General features: G+C 41.7%; 1 protein-coding gene across 6 annotated transcripts in view; it reads left to right on the top strand.

The window, feature by feature from the left end:
* Positions 1 to 13,178, top strand: part of gpat2 (glycerol-3-phosphate acyltransferase 2, mitochondrial) — a 446,786-nt gene that overhangs the window by 426,909 nt on the left and 6,699 nt on the right. The window lies entirely within an intron of this gene.

Consider the following 13,178-nt stretch of genomic DNA (forward strand, 5'->3'; position numbering starts at 1 on the left):
GTTCAGAGTACAGTCTGATACCATGTCCAATGAACTTTTCTGATCTTTCTGGAATGTAAGAATATACTAAAAACTATTAAAATACAAATATGATCAAATAATTAAGTTATTACACGAAATCGAGTCGTACGTCAAGTCAAGTCAACTTTATTGAACCTATATAATAGGTTCAATTTATATAGCGCCTTTCTAAAAACCCAAGGTCGCTTTACAATACAGACAAAAAAAAATAAAAATAGGGGTCAGGATGTCATTCCAGTGGTGTAGCAGCCACAGTCCCACCAAAAGGCGCATGAAAACAAGTCCCGCACCGCCCAGCACAGCCACCGTGATGCCGCCAGCAACATCGTTCGAACACCACACCATGGATCCACAAAGCGAGCACAGAAGCACCGCCATGCAGAGCGCTGGTATGTCCCAAACCGCCTGCACAGCCGCCACGACACCACTGAGCAACATCGCTCGGAATATCACGCCAGGCATTAAAGCACAGAGCACTGGACAACTACGAATGTTAAAATGAGCAACGAGCTCACTGCAGTCCATAGCTGGGAGCGCAGGCATCACCCACAGCGAACCAAAGCCTGGAGGGAACCGACGCCCAAAACTGGGTCCAGAACTACACCACAACCGGCGGACACAAACACTCAAACAAACATCAAACAACACACAAACACAGAAAAAAAAAAAGTAAAAATAAAAAAGGAGAGAAAATAAAATAAAAAAGCTGTGAGAAGCGGCAGCCAGAATGCACACGATGTACTCTCAACTGGAAACAGAAATGGAAAAAAAAAAAGCTTATAAGCTTATATATACACACACACACAATATATAATTGGACACTGACACAAATTTTGTGGTTTTTTACCTGTTTACTGAAACATATTCAAGTTATAGTTATATAATGTTTCAGTAAACAGGTAAAAAACCACAAAATTTGTGTCAGTGTCCAATTATATATTGTGTGTGTGTGTATATATAAGCTTATAAGCTTTTTTTTTTTTTTTTTTTTTTTTTTTTTTACCTGTTTACTGAAACATATTCAAGTTATAGTTATATAATGGGGCGGCACGGTGGTGTAGTGGTTAGCGCTGTCGCCTCACAGCAAGAAGGTCCTGGGTTCGAGCCCCGGGGCCGGCGAGGGCCTTTCTGTGTGGAGTTTGCATGTTCTCCCCGTGTCCGCGTGGGTTTCCTCCGGGTGCTCCGGTTTCCCCCACAGTCCAAAGACATGCAGGTTAGGTTAACTGGTGACTCTAAACTGACCGTAGGTGTGAGTGTGAATGGTTGTCTGTGTCTATGTGTCAGCCCTGTGATGACCTGGCTACTTGTCCAGGGTGTACCCCGCCTTTCGCCCGTAGTCAGCTGGGATAGGCTCCAGCTTGCCTGCGACCCTGTAGAAGGATAAAGCGGCTAGAGATAATGAATGAATGAGTTATATAATGGACATGGACATAAAGTCCAGACTTTCAGCTTTCATTTGAGGGTATCCACATTAAAACTGGATGAAGGGTTTAGGAGTTTCAGCTCCTTAACATGTGCCACCCTGTTTTTAAAGGGACCAAAAGTAATTGGACAATTGACTCAAAGGCTATTTCATGGGCAGCTGTGGGAAATTCCTTCGTTATGTTATTCTCAATTAAGCAGATAAAAGGCCTGGAGTTGATTTGCAGTGTGGTGCTTGCATTTGGAAGATTTTGCTGTGAAGAAAACATGCGGTCAAAGGAGCTCTCCATGCAGGTGAAACAAGCCATCCTTAAGCTGCGAAAACAGAAAAAAAAACATCCAAGAAATTGCTACAATATTAGGAGTGGCAAAATCTACAGTTTGGTACATCCTGAGAAAGAAAGAAAGCACTGGTGAACTCATCAATGCAAAAAGACCTGGACGCCCACAGAAGACAACAGTGGTGGATGATCGCAGAATAATTTCCATGGTGAAGAGAAACCCCTTCACAACAGCCAACCAAGTGATATTGATAGTAGGTAGGCGTATCAATATCCAAATCTACCATAAAGAGAAGACTGCATGAAAGTAAATACAGAGGGTTCACTGCACGGTGCAAGCCACTCATAGGCCTCAAGAATAAAAAGGCTAGATTGGACTTTGCTAAAAAACATCTAAACAAGCCAGCACAGTTCTGGAAGAACATTCTTTGGACAGATGAAACCAAGATCAACCTCTACCAGAATGATGGAAAGAAAAAAAGTATGGCGAAGGCGTGGTACAGCTCATGATCCAAAGCATACCACATCATCTGTAAAACACGGCGGAGGCAGTGTGATGGCTTGGGCATGCATGGCTGCCAGTGGCACTGGGTCACTAGTGTTTATTGATGGTGTGACACAGGACAGAAGCAGCCGGATGAATTCTGAGGTATTCAGAGACATACTGTGTGCTCAAATCCAGCCAAATGCAGCCAAACTGATTGGTCGGCGTTTCATAATACAGATGGACAATGACCCAAAACATAAAGCCAAAGCAACCCAGGAGTTTATTAAAGCAAAGAAGTGGAATATTCTTGAATGGCCAAGTCAGTCACCTGATCTCAACCCAATTGAGCAGCATTTCACTTGTTAAAGACTAAACTTCAGACAGAAAGGCCCACAAACAAACAGCAACTGAAAACCGCTGCAGTAAAGGCCTGGCAGAGCATTAAAAAGGAGGAAACACGGCGTCTGGTGATCTCCATGAGTTCAAGACTTCAGGCAGTCATTGCCAACAAAGGCTTTTCAACCAAGTATTAGAAATGAACATTTTATTTACAATTATTTAATTTGTCCAATTACTTCTGAGCCCCTGAAATGAAGGGATTGTGTTTAAAAAAATGCTTTAGTTCCTCACATTTTTATGCAAACATTTTGTTCAACCCACTGAATTAAAGCTGAAAGTCTGAACTTCAACTGCATCTGAATTGTTTTGTTCAAAATTCATTGTGGTAATGTACAGAACCAAAATTAGAAAAATGTTGTCTCTGTCCAAATATTTATGGACCAAACTGTGTGTGTGTGTGTGTGTGTGTGTATATATATATAATGTCTATAATCCATGTACGACGAGATTGAGTGGAATAACTGTTTTATTCTATCCACATTCACTGGATTTTGAGAAACAGAGCATTTTTATTTTTTGCAAATTCGATAAATAAAAACTTTTATACAAAACGTCAGACAAAATAATTTCCTCTTAGAATCTGAACAAACCAGCAAAATGACAGGAGCAATTTGTGAAAAATGTGATGATGATGATGATGATGATAATTCTTGAAAAATAAAAAAGATACGTTCTTACCATCAAATACTTTCATTCCATATTTTGTTCCTTTTTTTTTTGTTTGTATTTTTTGGGGGTTTGTTTTCGAGTAGTTTTTATTTCATCCTCGGTTGGTTCAGCAACACGCTCCGCCATTTGTTTTTCTCTACTCACAGTATATGAGCTGATATCCTAGTAGTAGAGAAGCCAATCAGAGCGTGCGATTGCTCATATCCAGTGACTGTGGATAGAACAAAATAAGATGGATGATTTGGTTAAAGACATCGTTGTATTGAAACGGTTATAAACTCGAGTGATGTAGCTGAGGTTGAGGAATTGGACAAAATCTGGGGAACTGAGTTCCCTGTGTTGTGCTCACTGCAAAAAATTGAAAACTGAATTTGAGGAGAAAATTAATTAACACTAGTGAAATTATCTTGGTGCATGGACAGATATTTTTAAGATTATAAGATATTTATAAGACATTTATAAGACATCTTAGAATAAGGTCGTTACAATCTAGAACTAGGTTTAATAATCTCAGAATTGGTGTCTTGTATTCTTCTAATTGGAAATGCGAGATCGTTTCAACTACTTTCAAGATATTTTCACTTGCTAAGATATCATTTATTGCAGTGCAAATTGCTATTTGGTCGTTCTGCTTTTTTTTCCAGTGTTTTCTAGTCTTTCCAAGGGAAGAATGGTCAGGTTAAAAATTGGAACAGATAGAGATAGTGGCATTGTGTTACAACACTAATACACATAATCATTAACCACTGTCTCCGCCTGCAGCAGAATGCTCACTAACATGAGATAGTTGCTTCCATAGATCTCGATCTTTGGCAAGAGCATTCAGGGAATTTATATCAAGACTTGTCCATGCTGTGATGTTATCTCTCCATCGCTTTGTTTGCCGACCCCGTTTCTCTTTCCATTAATCATGCCTTCCAAAAAGATCTTGCTGATGCCGCAATCCATTCGTTTTATGTGGGCCAAACAGTTTGAGTACTTTTCTTTTGATGACAGAGGTGATTGGTGGCAATTGGGTTATTTGTCTAAGAGCTTCAATTTTGACATGGTCTGAGAGTTTGATATTCGTCATAAGTCGCATTATGTGATTTTGAAAGACTTCCAGTTTCTGTAGTGCATCAGAAGTCCAGTTGACACATTCTAGTCTCTATAAAACTACAGGAAGAACATACAATGGTACTTGAAAGTTTGTGAACCTTTAGAATTTTCTATATTTCTGCATAAATATGACCTAAAACAACATCAGATTTTCACACAAGTCCTAAAAGTAGATAAAGAGAACCCAGTTAAACAAATGAGACAAAAATATTAGACTTGGTCATTTATTTATTGAGGAAAATGATCCAGTATTACATATCTGTGAGTGGCAAAAGTATGTGAACCTCTAGGATTAGCAGTTAATTTGAAGGTGAAATTAGAGTCAGGTGTTTTCAATCAATGGGATGACAATGAGGTGTGAGTGGGCACCCTGTTTTATTTAAAGAACAGGGATCTATCAAAGTCTGAGCTTCACAACACATGTTTGTGGAAGTGTATCATGGCACGAACAAAGAAGATTTCTGAGGAGCTCAGAAAAAGCGTTGTTGATGCTCATCAGGCTGGAAAAGGTTACAAAACCATCTCTAAAGAGTTTGGACTCCACCAATCCACAGTCAGACAGATTGTGTACAAATGGAGGAAATTCAAGACCATTGTAACCCTCCCCAGGAGTGGTCGACCAACAAAGATCACTCCAAGAGCAAGGCATGTGATAGTCAGCGAGGTCACAAAGGATCCCAGGGTAACTTTTAAGCAACTGAAGGCCTCTCTCACATTGGCTAATGTTAATGTTCATGAGTCCACCATCAGGAGAACACTGAACAACAATGGTGTGCTTGGCAGGGTTGCAAGGAGAAAGCCACTGCTCTCCAAAAAGAACATTGCTGCTCATCTGCAGTTTGCTAAAGATCATGTGGACAAGCCAGAAGGCTATTGGAAAAATCTTTTGTGGACGGATGAGACCAACATAGAACTTTTTGGTTTCAATGAGAAGCGTTATGTTTGGAGAAAGGAAAACACTGCATTCCAGCATAAGAACCTTATCCCATCTGTGAAACATGGTGGTGGTAGTATCATGGTTTGGGCCTGTTTTGCTGCATCTGGGCCAGGACAGCTTGCCATCATTGATGGAACAATGAATTCTGAATTCTACCAGCGAATTCTAAAGGAAAATGTCAGGACATCTGTCCATGAACTGAATCTCAAGAGAAGGTGGGCGATGCAGCAAGACAACGACCCTAAGCACACAAGTCGTTCTACCAAAGAATGGTTAAAGAAGAATAAAGTTAATGTTTTGGAATGGCCAAGTCAAAGTCCTGACCTTAATCCAATCGAAATATTGTGGAAGGACCTGAAGCGAGCAGTTCATGTGAGGAAACCCACCAACATCCCAGAGTTGAAGCTGTTCTGTACGGAGGAATGGGCTAAAATTCCTCCAAGCCGGTGTGCAGGACTGATCAACAGTTACCGCAAACGTTTAGTTGCAGTTATTGCTGCACGAGGGGGTCACACCAGATACTGAAAGCAAAGGTTCACATACTTTTGCCACTCACAAATATGTAATATTGGATCATTTTCCTCAATAAATAAATGACCAAGTATAATATTTTTGTCTCATTTGTTTAACTGGGTTCTCTTTATCTACTTTTAGGACTTGTGTGAAAATCTGATGATGTTTTAGGTCATATTTATGCAGAAATGTAGAAAATTCTAAAGGGTTCACAAACTTTCAAGCACCACTGTAGGTGTTGTAGACGCTTGATTTTATGTGGTTTGGGATCCGTTTTGAAGTTAGTGCAAGCAAGTCTGATTCTATGGTTCACAGCTATCATTCCATTGTTTTTTTTTTTGAAGAGAGTTTGTGTCCGAGGTAGATGAAGTCAGAAACTTGCTTTACTGGTTTGCCGTATATTGTAAAGTTGAGGTCTGGATTAGATTTGTCTGTTGTCATGCAGTCTGTTTTTAATATGCTGATAGAAAGTCCGGCTTCTGCAGCATGTTTAGCAAGAGAGTTAACAAAAGACTGGAAGTCCTGACAGGATTCATTTATTCCAGAAATATCATCAGCGTAGCTGAGATTGGAGAGGAGGTGACCGCCGATTGAGAATCCAGATTGACATTCATCTTCAGTTTTAGAGAGCATTGCGGCGATTACAGTGCAGAAGAGTATAGCTGAGAATACATCTCCTTGTTTCACTCCTTTAAAGATATTGATAAATCTGGAGGTGCCAATATCAGTCTTGACTAATGCTTTTGAATTATCGTAGGTGAGTTTTAGTAGGTTTATATATATCTTGTTGATTCTGGTGCTTACAAGAAATTTCCATAGACATGGAAGCTTCGCACTATTGAATGCTTTGGAGAAGTCTATGAAGCGTGCATATATATATACTGGTTTGTTGAAGAGTTCAAGGTGAAGGTTGGGGTCCATCAAGGATCTGTTTTGAGCCCCCTGTTGTTTATAATTGTGTTAGAGGCCTTATCGAGAGAGTTTTGGGTTGGTTGTCCTTGGGAGATGCTTTACTCGGATAACCTGGTCCAGGGTTTCCTGCAGAAAATCAGTTAGTCAAAGTGGTGACCAGGGGGGAGGGGGCGTTGCTCGGGGGGCAGTGGCGGCGGTGACAGTCGAGCCGGGTTGGGTGGGCGGTGTCCTGTTTGGGCGACGTTGGTGAGAAATCTGGATCATAGGGCCAACAACTTCTTTAAGGGCAACAGCCTTCTTTTATTTACTGAACTATTTATAAATAAACAAAACAGTTAAAGTGCAATAACAAGATAACAACGTACAATCAAAGTGCAATAACAAAATAACAAGCAATAACAAAATAACAACAAACAATCACACAACGTGCAAGTATTCTAGTGTGATACAACTTCATATAGTTGTCTGTAAACTCTGACGGGGCACTGTTGAGTCTTGTTTGTGATTGGGGTGGAGGTAGGTGTTTACACGATCATAAGGGAAACAACATCTTATTTACTCTTTATAAATAAAGAAAGCAGTAACTAAGTGCAAGGTACAGCATACAATTGCACAACGTGCAGAAACACTTCTCGTCGGACACAACTTCAGATAGTTGTGTTCAGGTAGTTGTTCTGCCGGATAATTAGCCTCTTCCCGTTAAAAAAAAAAAATAATGTTGGCATAGCAACAGGTGATAGATGGTGCAGTAACATATTTAACCAGCAGATACCGCTATTCGGCCTCATCGCGATGCGGCCGTATTTTAATTGTCCATGCATGCGTGGATGCGGCAGATTTTTTTTTTTTTTTTTTCTGGGGGAACGTAGTCAAGGCGGGGGGCAGTTGTCAAGGCGGCCACCCTAACTATAAAGCACTGCGGGAAACCCTGTGGTCATAATCGCAGAATCCTTGGATGAACTACTTTGAAGCTTTAAAAAATCAAGCGTATGAAATCAGCAGCAACGTTCAACATGGATTCGTTCCTGGTCGTTCATGTACAACTCAACTCATCGAGGTTCTTAACCATGTTGGAAGCCTACTTGATAAAGGGAAACAAATTGACATAATATATCTAGATATGTCTAAAGCCTTTGATAAGGTCTCCCATAATAATAATAATAATAATAATAAGTTAAATTTATATAGCGCCTTTCAAAAACCCCAAGGACGCTCATCTCATCTCATTATCTCTAGCCGCTTTATCCTTCTACAGGGTCGCAGGCAAGCTGGAGCCTATCCCAGCTGACTATGGGCGAAAGGCGGGGTACACCCTGGACAAGTCGCCAGGTCATCACAGGGCTGACACATAGACACAGACAACCACTCACACTCACATTCACACCTACGGTCAATTTAGAGTCACCAGTTAACCTAACTGCATGTCTTTGGACTGTGGGGGAAACCGGAGCACCCGGAGGAAACCCACGCGGACACGGGGAGAACATGCAAACTCCGCACAGAAAGGCCCTTGCCGGCCCCGGGGCTCGAACCCAGGACCTTCTTGCTGTGAGGCGACAGCGCTAACCACTACACCACTGTGCCGCCCCCCAAGGACGCTTTACAATTATAAACAAAAGATAAATAAATAAATAAATAGATAGATAATAAATAAATAAAAAGTAAAAAAGTCCACCAAGTAGGGGTCAGGATGTAATTCCCGTGGTGTAGCAGCCACAGTCCCACCAAAAGGTGCACGAAAACAAGTCCCACATCTCCAGCACCTCCGCCGTGACGCCGCCAACAACACCGCTCAACACCACGCCATGGATCCACAAAGCGAGCAGAGAAGCTCCGCCACGCAGAGCGCTGGTGTGTTCCAAACCGCCTGCACAGCCGCCGCGACACCACCGAGCAACATCGCTCGGAACATCACGCCGAGCGTTAAAGCGCAGAGCGCTGGACAACCATGATGTAAAATGAGCAACGAGTTCACTGCAGTCCACAGCTGGGAGCGCAGGTATCGCCCACGGCGAACCAAGGCCTGGAGGGAACCGACGCCCAAAACTAGGTCCGGAGCTACACCACAACCGGCGGACAAAACACTCAAACAAACATCAAACTACACAAACACACAGAAAAAAAAATAGAAAAAGAAATCAAATAAAATCAAGAAGCTCCGGTGAGAAGCGGCAGCCAGAACGCGCACGACGTACTCTCAACCGGAAACGGAAACATTGCCAACTAATCGTCAAACTTCATCAATACGGCTTCAGTGATGACATCCTTAGATGGTTCTAGTCTTACCTCTCGAATCAAAAACAACAAGTCACTGTTCTTGGGGCTACTTCTAATTCTTTATCAGTCACATCGGGTGTACCGCAAGGTTCAGTACTTGGTCCTCTTTTATTTCTGCTCTACGTCAATGACCTACCAGAGACATTAACATCGTCCAGAGTAGCAACATTTGCAGATGACACTAAGCTGATAAAACCAATTTCAAACCCGATAGATTCTGACCTTCTGCAGAAAGATCTAGAAAATCTGAATGATTGGTCATCAAAGTCTAGACTGGCATTCAACGAAACCAAATGTAAAGTCCAGACAATAAGTAGGAAAAAGAATAAGATCTTCTATCCCTACTCAATGAATAAGACCTTTATTCAGCGAACCAACAAAGAATGTGATCTTGGGGTTTGGATTACTGCTGATTTAATATGGAAAAAACAAGTGTTCACACAGAGTGCTAAAGCAAATCAGTTGTTAGGGTACGTAAAACGATCAACGAAATGCCTTAAGTCACAGTGCACAAAACGTACTATCTATTTTGCCATCGTGCGCCCCCACTTAGGGTATGCTACTCAGGTATGGGCTCCACTATCAGTTGAACTAATAAGGAAGATTGAAAGAGTGCAAAGACAAGCTACAAAATACATTCTAGGTATGCCGAACATTTGTAATGTTAGTTACCAAGAACGACTATTAATGAAACATCTACTTCTATTCTATACTTCTATCATGCTATTGGCATGAGTATCTTGACATGGTGTTCTTCTACAAACTAATTACTGGTCTGACAAATATTGATCCTGAAGTTCTACCAAGTGTCATCAAACAGGCAAGATCAACAAGAAGTACAAACTCACCTGGAGTTACCTTCAAACAACAATTTTGCCGGACTTCAACATACCAACAATCATACCTTTATAAGATCTACAAGGATATGGAATATTCTACCGAAAGAACTCTGTGAACTGAAGATGGCTCTGTTAAAGTTCAAATCTTCACTCCTGCAATGCTATATCCAAGCATTGCAGTTCAATTACCATCCTGAAGATCCACGCACATGGAAATCGATATGCTTAAGATGCAATACGGCACATGACATAACAAAGAAAATTACCTGCTGCTTTTAAAAACTTGAAACATTTATTTGATATTTTAAGTTAATATTTGTAAAGGTTTTTGAGGGGCCCGCGGTAATTGGCTTCGGCTGTTGCGGCTTCCCCGTCTTAGTTTTATTTCAGTTATTTTTTGTAAATACTAAGACAAAGTAAATAAATAAAAATAAATAAATAAAAAGCTGAACCGCCGGGCGGCACGGTGGTGTAGTGGTTAGCGCTGTCGCCTCACAGCAAGAAGGTCCGGGTTCGAGCCCCGTGGCCGGCGAAGGGCCTTTCTGTGCGGAGTTTGCATGTTCTCCCCGTGTCCGCGTGGGTTTCCTCCGGGTGCTCCGGTTTCCCCCACAGTCCAAAGACATGCAGGTTAGGTTAACTGGTGACTCTAAATTGACCGTGAGTGTGAATGGTTGTCTGTGTCTATGTGTCAGCCCTGTGATGACCTGGCGACTTGTCCAGGGTGTACCCCGCCTTTCGCCCGTAGTCAGCTGGGATAGGCTCCAGCTTGCCTGCGACCCTGTAGAAGGATAAAGCGACTAGAGAAAATAATGAGATGAGATGAAGCTGAACCGCTGGAAGGTTGATCTTGAGGAAAAGGGCCTGAAAGTCAACATGGGGAAGACCAAAGTCATGATCTCTGGTAATGACCAAAACACACTGAGAATCTCTGGAAAATACCCTTGTGGTGTGTGCAGAAAAGGGGTTGGCCAGAATTCAGTTTTCTGTAGTGGTTGCAAAATGTGGGTACACAAAAGATGTTCTGGTGCGCAGGGGAGGTCAGTTGAAAACCCAGATTACAAGCGTCAGCGTCGTCTCGGAGGAGCTCGGCCAATTGATGCAAGACCATGCAGTGAGGTAATGTTGGCAGGTAGCAAACTAGAGGTCGTCGATAGCTTCGTATACCTTGGTGATGGTATCTGCCCAGGAGGTGGCTGTGAACTGGCAACGATTATCAGAACTCGTTCTGCTTGGGGAAAGTTTAGAGAGCTGCTGCCATTGTTAACCTGCAAAGCTGTCTCACTTCATACCCGTGGTCAACTATACAGCAGTTGTGTGCATAGCACCATGTTGTATGGTTCTGAATGTTGGGCACTCCAAAGAGATGACCAAAAACGGCTTGAGCGTAATGAAAGAGCCATGCTTTTCTGGATGTCCAGTGTCAAAAGAGGAACACCAAATTAGCATGTCTTCTCTTCTGCGGATGCTGAACCTCCGTCGCCTTGACGCTGTCCTCAGATGCAATCGTCTCCGTTGGTTTGGACACGTCCAACGCAGTAATTCTTGGATCAACAGATGTACTACCTTGGAAGTTGAAGGAGCGAAAAACCGTGGCCGACCTAGAAAAAGCTGGAAAGAATCTGTCCGTGCTGACTTGAAGCTATGGAATATCGCAGAGGACGCAACTCAAGACCGTGCTGAATGGAGAGCTCTGCTGAAGACTGCTAGTCATACACACGGCTGACGTGTCAACTGACTCAAAACGGATAGTGAGTGAATGAGTGCGTTGAATTCTATGGATTTCTCGATTATTTGTTCAAGAGCAAAGATCTGCTCTATGGTTCCCCTGCCAGGTTGGTAAGCAGCTTGAGGAGGGGGGAAGGATGCATACAAGCCATTTTTGATTCTCGTTGCAGTGATAGTAATAAATACTTTGTATATATGGCTTAACAAGCTTATTGGACGATAGTTACCGCATTCAAGACGACTGTTCTTTTTGTAGAGGACAACTATTAAAGCTTCTTTAAATGCTTGTGGTACCTTTCCTGTGGTTAATATTTGGTTGAGGAGGTATAAGAGAGCTTTCATTAGTGGTTCGCCACCAGCTTTCAAGTATTCAGAGTAGATTTTATCAAGACCAGGGCTTTTTTCATCTTTCATAGCATTTATGGCAGCTTCAACTTCATTTTTCAAGATTGCAGGAATTTCGTCTTCTGAAAAGTCATCAACCGAAAAAGCACTGGCATCATCTACATAAAGTTCTTCCAAGAAATTTGCCCATCTTTCAAGTATTTCCTCTTGGTCCTTGGCCATTTTGGTCCTTGATTCCCCTGCTGATATTTTTAGGTTTTGTTTTGAGCTTTTTGAGGGCAGTATGGTATTGTATGTGAGGTGGAAGAGCACTTAGTTTTTCAATGTCATCCTGAATTTGTTGATCTTGTCTTTTTTGATTAGCTTTTTGGATTCTGCTTTTCCAATTTTATATTGAGCAGATTTTGGTCCTTTTTCTTTATCTTGTGTTTGCTTCTGATCGCTTGTTTTGTCTCATCAGACGTCCATATAGGCTAGTTTTGGTTGATTTTGGGTAGGTTTTTTGATGCAGATTCATTGTATTCCCTTGGAGATTGTTTCAAAGAGTATTTCTGTGTCTGTGATCTTTTCCAGGCAGGAAAAATGATTTTGGAGTTCAAGTTGGAATTGTTGTGAGATGTTGGTGTTCTTTAATTGTTTTAGATCATATTTTGGATTAGTATTTTGTTTCTTTGGCCAGGAAAAGCTTATTCTGATTCTTGTTCTAACCATGCGGTGATCTGAAGTGTCTGGAACGTTCAGTGTAGTGCTGTTGAGAAGTTGCTGGCGAACTGGTGGTTTTCTTGTTAATATAAAGTCGATCTGGTTTTGTGTATTTCCATCAGGTGAGGTCCAAGTATGTAAACTTTTCTTTTGAAACATAGTGTGTGGTACAACGAGGTGATTTCTGGTGCAGAAGACATTGTCGCAAAGCAGCTTTACAGAATTTGAATGAATGAGCTAATTTTATCCCTAATCTATCCCCAATGAGCAAGCCTGTGGCGATGGTGGCAAGGAAAAACTCCCTCAGACGACATGAGGAAGAAACCTCGAGAGGAACCAGACTCAAAAGGGAACAGACAACATGACTATAACATGAACAGTTTTAACATGAAGTCAGTTTCGTTGATGTTATAAACTCTTCGTTGATGGAAACTTGAGTGCAAAAACTGTTCATGACAACTGCAGTCCTAAAGTTAGCAAGTCAACTGTAGTCCTCAGTAGGGATGGCGAAAACTAAAAAAAAACTTGACCGACCTCCGAGCCTCATTAGC

This window comes from Neoarius graeffei, chromosome 10 (genome assembly GCF_027579695.1).
Source record: "Neoarius graeffei isolate fNeoGra1 chromosome 10, fNeoGra1.pri, whole genome shotgun sequence".
Classification (NCBI taxonomy): Eukaryota; Metazoa; Chordata; class Actinopteri; order Siluriformes; family Ariidae; genus Neoarius; species Neoarius graeffei.